The sequence below is a fragment of the Microtus ochrogaster genome, linkage group LG3 (genome assembly GCF_000317375.1).
Source record: "Microtus ochrogaster isolate Prairie Vole_2 linkage group LG3, MicOch1.0, whole genome shotgun sequence".
NCBI lineage: Eukaryota > Metazoa > Chordata > Mammalia > Rodentia > Cricetidae > Microtus > Microtus ochrogaster.
In genome coordinates, this window is record NC_022029.1 from 42363118 (window position 1) to 42373129 (window position 10012).

Consider the following 10012-nt stretch of genomic DNA (forward strand, 5'->3'; position numbering starts at 1 on the left):
TCATCTATACACAGACAAAAGGAAATGTTTGTTGCAGCAAAGCATGGGGCTGGGGGACTGAAGCCAGGATATCCTACACCAGACCCTGGATGGGAGGCACAGAGACCCGGCCAAGCTTGTATCCCCTGCACCAGCTCTAACTTCAGTGCTGTGGATGTGTGCACTTACCCAGACATCCTGTAGCAGGGGTCACCAGGGCCAGGAGAGTTAGTGCAGTCCAGCTGGAGAGTGACTGAATATTAATAGGGGTATAACAAATGTATTCTTTTCATTGTTGATATTCTATGAGCTAAACCAATTGAGGCCTTTTTATTTATCTTATTGTGATATCATCTGCCATCTAAAAAAGCACTGGCCACTGGCCCTGGAATTTGCAACTTATGTTGTTTTTAAATTACTGTGCTAGATATATGCCTACACACACACACACACACACACACACACACACACACACTACCATCACCAGCAGCAGCAGCCCACGATTCTCCATATATTCACTGTGTATCTGTTACCTTACATGACAAGATGGCCTTGGCAGGTTGGAAAGATCTTAAGTAACCTGGGTTGGCCCACTTTCTTCTTCAAAAGCAAAGAAGGCAGACTGGAGAGGCAGGGCTGAGTGATGTCAAGATAAGACGAGATAGAACCAAGCTCGGTAGGCCAGATCTGTAATCCTAGCTCCTACAGAGGCTGAGACAAGAGGAATACAAGTTCAAGGCCTGCCTGGGCCAGTAACTGAGCTGGTGCTTCAAAATGAAAAGTTGTGTGGTTTTTGTTGTTGTTTAAGGTTGGGAATGTAGTTTAGAAGTAAGAATGTTTACTAGAACACAGGTTCTAAGTTCTACTTTCTCCCTGTGTGTGTGGAGGGGGGGTAGGAACTGGCTTGATCATTATTGGTTTTGGAGACAGAAGGGAGTGGGCAGTGGGCAGTGAGAGGCAAGCCAAGGAATGCAGTGGCTCCTAAAAGCTGCCAAAGAGGCGTGGAGATGGAGCTTCAGGAGCCTCCAGGAGCAAGGACTCTGCCTGCACCTTGAACTCAGTGACCTTCTGGAACTGTGAGTTGGTTCTGGTCTAAGCTACCCAGCTTCTGAGAATGGCTGTGTCCCTGAGAGCAAACTAGCTCAGGGACTTTTCAAGCCTACAGAAATGCCCTGATTACAAACTATCTCTGAACAAAGGACAGCTAAAACCCCTAAACTGGTAAACAAGGCCACTATACCTCCTGTGGTGGATCATAAACTCTGCCACAACTTCCTGCCCCCCCTCCACCTATCTGCAACCCCCCTCTGAGAACAGCAGTGACAAAGTAGGATGCTGTGGCTTCCTAGGCTGGGCCTACCTTTCTGACTTAAAGTGCTGCTTTTAAGACCCTGAATGGAACTTTCCATTGCCTGCCTTGGGGCATCCTTGCAGGCTGCCTTCCTAATGACAAGCATCGAGAAGAGAAAGTTGTGGTACTTAAAAGAGCAACCCTTAATTCAGAGTGTCTGTTTGCGTTTTTTAAAGATGCTGAAAACTGATATTCTAGAAACAGACAAGAAACTTGGTGAAATGATGGGTTCAGGAAAGGTCCTCGGTGTTGCTGTCTTCTGCATGCAGAGGTGAAAACGTGGTGGCTGGAACAGTCCACACTGACATCTAGTGATGCAGAGCTGCACTGCCAAGGGCTTCAGGAGAAACTGCTGGCATCCCTGGACACCTCCTCCTTGGTACCTCCTGTGGGACCAGAGCCTGTGGGTGGGGACTCGGGGTCAACCAGCGACCTTCCGCTTTGGCTGAGGCATGGCACACTTTGCTGTCCTAGTGCGCTTCTGTGCAAGGGTGGACCACATGAAAGTTTTATTCGTTTTAATTGAAAACTTACAATTGTGTTTGAGAATTTCAAAAATGAATATGTGTTTTGATCAAATCCACCCCCAACTCTCTCTCCTCCAATTCTTCCCATGCCTGACACTTCCCTCCCAACTTAATGTGTTGTTTTTTAAACCCACTGAACACATTTAGTGCTGTCAGCATTGCACAGGTGTGGGGCTGTCCACTGGACCTGTGTAGCCATTACTTCTTCTGGATATTCTAAAGCTAAACTTCTAAACAGGTGTGTGTGTGTGTGTGTGTGTGTGTGTGTGTGTGTGTGTGTGTGTGTGTGTATGTGTTACATGCTTTTGATGGTTAGGCCTCTAATGGCAAATGGGATTTTTAAGAGCAGTCACATTTTCTATACATTCTAGATGATTGTCTGGACTATGATGTTCTGAGCAGACACAGTCTAAATGCAGAACTGGGCCCTCTACAGCAGGTTCTTGTGCTTCTTTGTCGTCAGAACTTCGTCTGTGCTGGATTTTAGGAAGTCTGAAGGCCAAAGACCTACAGAAATGACAAAGAGCGGACCTTCACTTTTCCTTCTGGGTAGCAGTTAGAAAAAGCCAACAAAGATTTTTGTTTCCTTCCTTTCTGGGGCAAGATCAGAAGCCAAAAGGGATTCTTGTTCTGTTTTATTTGGGTTTGGATGTTGGGGGTCAAACCAGGCCCTGTGTGCATGCTAAGCAGGTGCTGTACCACTGAATGCCCAACTCCAAACTGGGTATCTAAAGACTTTTATAGTACCCTAGGTATTAAAAAAAAAAACGCTGAGGAATTGTATGGTGAGGTAATTATACCAAATGCCTCTAAACTGCATGCTTAAAATGGCTAGAGTGATAAACATTACGTATATGTCATCAAAACTTTAAAAGATGAAGGACTGAGTAACGGCAACAATAGAACTGGGAGACTTCAAATGCTGACACACTTTCACATCGTCCTCGTAAGCAAAATGTGCAGACTAAGTGCAAATGAACAGACCTTAAATTCCTTAGAACGCCCGTGCCAAATACTGCTACAACTTCCCCCTCAAAAGAAACAGACCTCAATGTTATAAAATAATTTATTCAGGTTTTACAAGGAAGTGTTGTTTTCTCCATACATTTAGGATCTTTCTTAGCACATAAATATCAGAAGTTTGAGCAAACCAGACAGAGGGGAAAATAAAATATGACATTAAAACATACAGATTTACCAGAGTAAAACCAAAACCCAAAACCAAAGGGATACCATAAAGCCGTGAAGCTATTGTTTTTCCTCTGTGTGTTTGTGTGTGTATGTGTGTTGTGTGTGTGTTTGCATATTATTAGAACACTAATGTGGGTATATGTGTGTGTATGTGTGTGCATGGAGGCCCGAAGTTGAGGTCAGAAATCATTCTTGATTGTTCTTCCACCATATTCAATGAGGTGGGGTCTGTCAGTCAAATCCAGAGCTTACTAATGTGCTGGTCTCATTTGGCAGCTTCCTGTGGTTCTGCCTCCCCACTCCACCCTACCCCGAAACAGGGTTTCTCTAAGTAACATCCCTAGGCTGTCCTAGAGCTAGCTCTGTAGACCAGGCTGGTCTCGAACTCACAGAGATCCTCCTGCCTCTGCCTCCTGAGTGCTGGGATTAAAGGTGTGTGCCACCACTGCCCTGCCTTGTGGGGTTCTTAGGAGGCCAGTTGATGGGGGAACCCCACCAACCAGCCTCATCCTTCACGGCTGGAGTTAAAGGCAGCCACCCAGCTGGACCCAACATGGATCTTTGATCCTCACACTTGCTGAAGCAAAGGCTTACCCAGGAAGGTGGCTCCTCAGCCAGTCTGAATCAGTCTAGAGTGTCAGAAATGTAGGAGAGGGGAGGTTCAAACACTTCCACACTTCGGTTGTTTCTGGGAAGCTGGAGAAGAGGACAAATCCGATTGCCTTTGAGGAAGCAGCATCAGACGTGACCTGTGCAAACAGCAGGTGGAAGGTTTCAAAACGATGATTTTGATTTCTTATAGTTGGCGATAAATTGTGATGCTGATGCACTGAAATTCCAAGGAGGCATCAGATGACATCTGGAATATTTTTGGCAAAAAGTAGAATTTCAACAAAATACTTAGATGTGCATCCATCCAGTTTCTCAAGTATTTTGCAACAGCTGAAGACCAATACAGCTTCCTGTTTCTTCAAGCCTCCCCCTGCCCCCCAAATTATAATGATCAGTAAGACCAGCAGTGGTTACAAGAATGAGAGCTACAAATAAGACTCCATTGTATACTGTATTAAATTCAATTGTATTCTTTTCTGATAATCGCACATCCATTATGGTGGCACATGTGTCTTTTGGGACTCACAGAGAAACTTAGACTATAGGCCTTGCAAAGCCAAATAGAAGCTGGAAGTGGTAGATCGCACCTGTGATCCCAGCTACTGACCCCAGGGCCAAGACAAAAAGGACTACTTGATTGCAGGAGCTCAAGATCAATGCTGACAACAGAGAAACTCCCCCCAATATCCTCCACCCCATCTCAAAACTAAATAAATAAAAGTACAAAGTCCTACCATGCATACACTGCCTGTGGCTTGACACACAGGGCCTTCAGAGAAATAAAGGGTTTGGGGAAGCCGGGCACAGCCTCCACTGTCCTCCTGCAGAAGAGAAAAAGGAAGCAAGGATCCACTGCCTTCAGTGACCAATTCTAGAATGGTAATAATTAGCAGACAAATGGCAATGGCTTGATAAACTAGGCAAGAGGAGCCGTCTTGTTTTTCATATTTAGTATAAGGCAGCTAATGGCTTATGTGTGATTTTCCAAAGCACTTAATGTTTGTTTCTTAATGACTTAAATAATTATCCCTTCTTGTCAAGCAAAGCAGCATAAAGCTTCCAGATTTCCTCATTTGAGGGTGAATGGCCTCCGGAAGAAGTTTATATCTGCCTGAGCAGTAATTCCAGGGTCTGGCTTGCTCACCCGCGCATCTGTAATGAAGTGTGTCCACAGAGAAATGAGGGCAGTGTAGTGGCTGTGATAGATGAAAAGATAAATGTGGTCAGTGTGTGACTTTATCCTTTCACCCGAGATGACGTCTTTTCTGTTTTCTTGATTGGCAGTAGATTGGGTGGGGGTGTTGGTGATCCCCCCCCCCACCATCCTACAGCCACTTCTTTCTCCTCCTCCCCTTTCAAGTAATTCCTTACTTGGGACAAAGAAACACTGACAATGCAATATTGTTTCTAAACCAGTTTTTAATTTGTACTGACTTATGAAATCCAGAGAGTAGGAAGCTGTTACTCAAGAGGCCCATAATCCCTGCCTCTGGTGTTCTTTGCTGTAACACACGGCAGTGTTAGGCTGCACCCCATCAGCCAGCGCCCCAGGCACCTTCTCAGCTGCAACAGTGGCTCCCAAACGGAGAGCTGCTTGGCAGAATGACTGAGAGTTATCAGAGCCATCAGACAAAGACCCTTACAGTTCTAACAGGCCTTTCCTCCCCACCAGAGGCATCACCCATCCCAAGCCAAGCTAAACTAAGACATCCCATCCAGAAGCATCGAAGCATTCAGTGTGTCTTAGTGGAGCTAGAAAGGACCCGGATCCCTCACTTACTAATTCACCATCTTGCTCTCCTCCCGGTCTGCCTTGTATCTTCCTAAACTAAGGGACTTCGAGTGAGGGCAAGTCTTAAAATACCCAATGGTCAATACAGTCTGTGTTTTGAGACGGAACCTTCCAATGTAGCCCAAGCCAGCTTCATTCTCTTGCCAATCCTCCTGCCTCAGTTTCCCAAGTGTTGGGATTATACATGTGAACCAGACCTGGCATAAGAATTCATTATTTCTAACACCAATCCCTCAGACTAGACTTTAAATGTCTCTTTTCTCTTCTAGGCCTAGTTGTCTCATTATTCTGGAAGGAAGGGAAAAAAAATCAAAGGAGAGAAGTTGAATTCTTTTGAAATAAAGGTTATACCCCATTAGTGAGTTAGGAAAACCCTCAGGTCAAGCATGGCCAGTATATTTATTATATATGGTTCTCTCTCTCTCTCTCTCTCTCTCTCTCTCTCTCTCTCTCTCTCTCTTTCTGTGCATGACCAGTATGTATATTATATATGATGCTCTGCTCACTTTCTCTTTATAGATAGATAGATGTGTGTGCATGACCAGTATATATATATACTGTATACTGTATACGGTGCTCTCTCTCTTATGTGTGTGTGTATATGACCAGTATATATATTATATATCGTGCTTTCTTGCTGTGTGTGTCTCTGTGTGTGCACGAGCACATGCATGCGTGTGTCTTAATGAAAAAGAATAGTTTGGAAACATCAGACAGTATAAAAAGTGCTGCAAGGATATTTAGTGAGGATATTGTTCCATAAACAATATATATTCTGAGATTTAGAATATTTCTCCTAGTGTGAATTAGAATCCATAAATGTTTGAAGATCATTCGATCCATAACAGTTGTGAGTGCTATGGTCTGTTGGGATTGAACACAAGGTCTTGACCATGTTAGGCAAACATTTTACCACTGAGATGCTTTTCCAGCCCTCTGGAATCATAAGACGATCTCTATAATGCCTTGTAGCTCAAAACTTTATGATTTTTGACTGTGGATCTCACTTGGTAACTCAAGCTAGTCTCTAGTTTGTGAGCCTCCTGCATCAGATGCCTCCCGCATGCTGTGACTACAGGTTTCGACCCCTATGACTTATTTAATGAACCGAGAATTCTTTCTTCAGCACAATAGCCCAACACACCCCTGGGCAGGTCAGAGAGTGCCTCTTTGTCCTTTAACCTGCCATCCAGCACGGTGTCCTCCAAACCATCTGCCTTGATTGCTCAAGCAGAGTGGATGCCAGGCTGCCCCTGGGATCCCTAGCTTGAGACAATGCTGCACGCAGAACTGATGATACAGCCATTGTTCGCCCATCACTCAGGCAATGGTGCTTATACAACATGCAGCTGACACGTTCAGGGGAACAAGGGAAGGAAGCAAGCAAACAACAGCTGTATTTTGCCATCTGTCAGATCCCAGAATCTCCTGTTTCCTTCACTCTGCACAGGCCCCTGGGCTGTGAAGGCAGATGACAGAAGATGGAATATGTAGCTCTCTTATTTAAGCATGCTCTGTTTCAACAGCCGGGTTTGGTTTTATTACTCCATTGAGTTCACATGGGCAGGTTTGGACAGCCGCAATTATTCTCCTTATTAGTTTGCAGATGAAGAAGAAATCGATTTGGCTCTGACATGTTAGGTTTTCTAGAGCAAATCCCACATGAAAGATAAAAGCTTTTCGTTCTAATCGGAGCCAGCTGTACATGCTCTTGACTTCCTGCTTCCCTAAGCCCCTCTTTCAAAACACTTGGAGGACATGCAGTGTGCCAGGTGTTGTACCAGATTCACACCGGGAGATGGAACAGAGGTCTGGGCAAACCGCCACTGGACCAGCGGGGTGAGGGCCTCAAGCCTCCTTACAGATGCGGAGGGCAGAGATAGGACAGGCCGCTCCACAGAAGAGAGCCGACTGGGCTTAGCAGAGCAGCAGAGAGTGTGAATTTGACATGCAGGAAATGACAGGAAGCCGTTACAATGAGAGAACAATGTACGCAATGAGAGGAAGGAGGAAGCAGGTAGCTTCCTGGAGGACGACGGAGCTAGAGTCAGATTGATGCTAGACTGTAAGACGTCAGTCTTTGGATTTCACCCAGACAGCCATGAGAGGATGACTGATGTCCTATCTTTCTATTTTGATAAAGACCATGACCAAGCAGCTTGAGGAAGGGAAAAAAATTTATTTTGGCTTACAATTCCTGGGTCACACTCCATCTCTGAAAGGAGTCAAGTCAGAACTTGACAGAAATCTAGAGGCAGGAATTGAAGCAGAAGCCGTGGAGAAGTGGCTTACTACATGCTTACAGACTTGTTCCTGATTTCTTAGATCACACAGGGCCATCTGTCCACATGCTAATTAAGAATATACTCCCTCATAGTCAGACCTATGGGCAATCTAATGGGGGAATTTTCTTATTTCAAGCTCCTCTTCAACAAATATGTGTGAGTTTGTGTAGAGCTGACAAAAGCAACCAGCACAACCACAGAATTCATCATCTACATGGGCCGTTATGGAGAATGAATGGGTGTGCCTACCAGAGTAAATAAATCACCTAGCCAAAAAAAAAAAAATACATATAAAGGCCAGAAGGGACTTCAGGTTTCGGAAACTTCCAAGAGCAGATGCTGAACAGATGTATGTATTATAGAGGAGATCCCGGCATCATTTTCTGTTATAAAGGGACAGGGATGGCCACAGTCCCAGAGGTAGCTAAGAAGGCAGGAAGTGGAGAGAAAGAAAGTTCGGAGATGTTTCTGTCAAAGGTCGGATGGACTGAACAGGGGCGCAGACTGGAGGGGAACAGTTTCTTAGTTACTTTTCTATTGCTATGAAGAGACACCAGGACCAAGGCAACCTATAGGAGAAAGAATTAATTGGGGAAGGGTCTTACAGTTCCAGAGGGTGAGTCCCTGGTCACCATGCTGGGGAGCCCGGCAGTAGGTGTGCAGGCATGGCTCTGGAGCAGTAGCTGAGAGCTTACATCTGATCCATAAGCATGACCCAGAGAGAGTGTGTGGGCCTGTGAAACCTCAAAGCCTACCTGGAGTGACACACCTCTTCCACCAAGGCCACGTCTCTCTATATCCTTCCCAAACAAACAGTTCCACCAAGTGGACACCAAGTGTTCAAATAGATGAGCCAGTGGGGCCACTATCATTCCAACCACCACGGATAACTGAGGATAACACAGTATCTGCAGCTTGAGGGTGCCATGGAGACTTGGAAAGAAAAGAGGAGAAATAACTCTTGTGGGCAGCAGTTTATACAATTCGGGGCATGCCTGATTAGAGACACTGCTAAATATCCATGCTGATATCATTAGACAGAACCACAAATATGGAACTCAGAGCTGGGGGCATGCAGCTCCCACGTGGAGATCAGAAACACAGCATGCTGCTAGGTAGATGGTGCCGAAATCACCACTGCCAAAGAGAACATCCAGAAGCTTCTGAGGACTTCCGAAAGTGGCAAGTAGCTGGTGTGAGGACCGAGCGAAGGATGCGGTGCCGTCGGCACTAGAGGAGTTAAAGTAAGAGGGACGATTCCCAGAAGGCAACAGGACATTTTAGGAACGAAGACCAGTTCTTCCATTCAACACTGTCAAAAGTAGCCGAAGGGCACAGAACAATGAAGGCTGGCAAGCACCAAAGCCAGGCAGAGGAGACCATCTGTCACTCTTTCCCTGCGAGGCAGAGGTAAGACAGCACGCAGCATGGGAATGCCTGAGAGGCCGCAATTAAGGCCATCTTCCCAGCAGGCCGCAGCGATAGACAGTGGAGGGAGTTCTCAAAGCTTATGGAGGGTGGTGCGAGGTTTTCCCTCTTTGTTTTGCTCTTGGTGTTTACTTTTGTCTTGTATGAACATGCAGTCAGAAGATTAAAGGCAGCAGAATCTGCCCCAGGTCTCGTGGGTCTCACTTTTCCAGTTTCAAGGGCTGACCATGAAGCACTTTTCACAGTCAAGCTTATGAGCCAGCGTAAAGCAAGTAGACAGTGTTTTCAAGCCGAAATCTGGATGCCTTGGCTTGCTTTCACCTACAGCCCGCCAGTGGTCTAATCAAGACACTTGACTCTCGTATCAGTTCCTTTTCTACTGCTGTAATAAAACACCGTAGAAGAAACTTACAGAAGGAAGAGTCTATTTGGGACTTTCTGTTCCAGAGGGACAGGAGTTCGTCACCATCGTATTGAGAGCATGTCGGCAGGCAGAAGGGGCATGGTGCTAGGCAAAGGCTGAGAGCACACATCTTGACCCACAAACAGGAAGTGGAGAGAACTAGCTAGAAATGGCATGAGTCTTCTAAAACCTCAAAGCCAGCTGGCCCACAGTGATACACCTACCTCTCCAAACAGTTGCACCTCCTAATGCTTCCTAAATAGCTCCACCAGCTGGGGACCAAGGATTCAAACATAGGAGCCCATGGAGGCCATTATCATTCAACCACCGCAAAGGCATAAAGCTTTTTGTACATTAATGTTGGAAGCTGTATCTCTTGTAGCTATTATAAGTTCTAAAACATCAATTAAAAGAATTTTGCACCGCCAGGCATAGTGGTACACA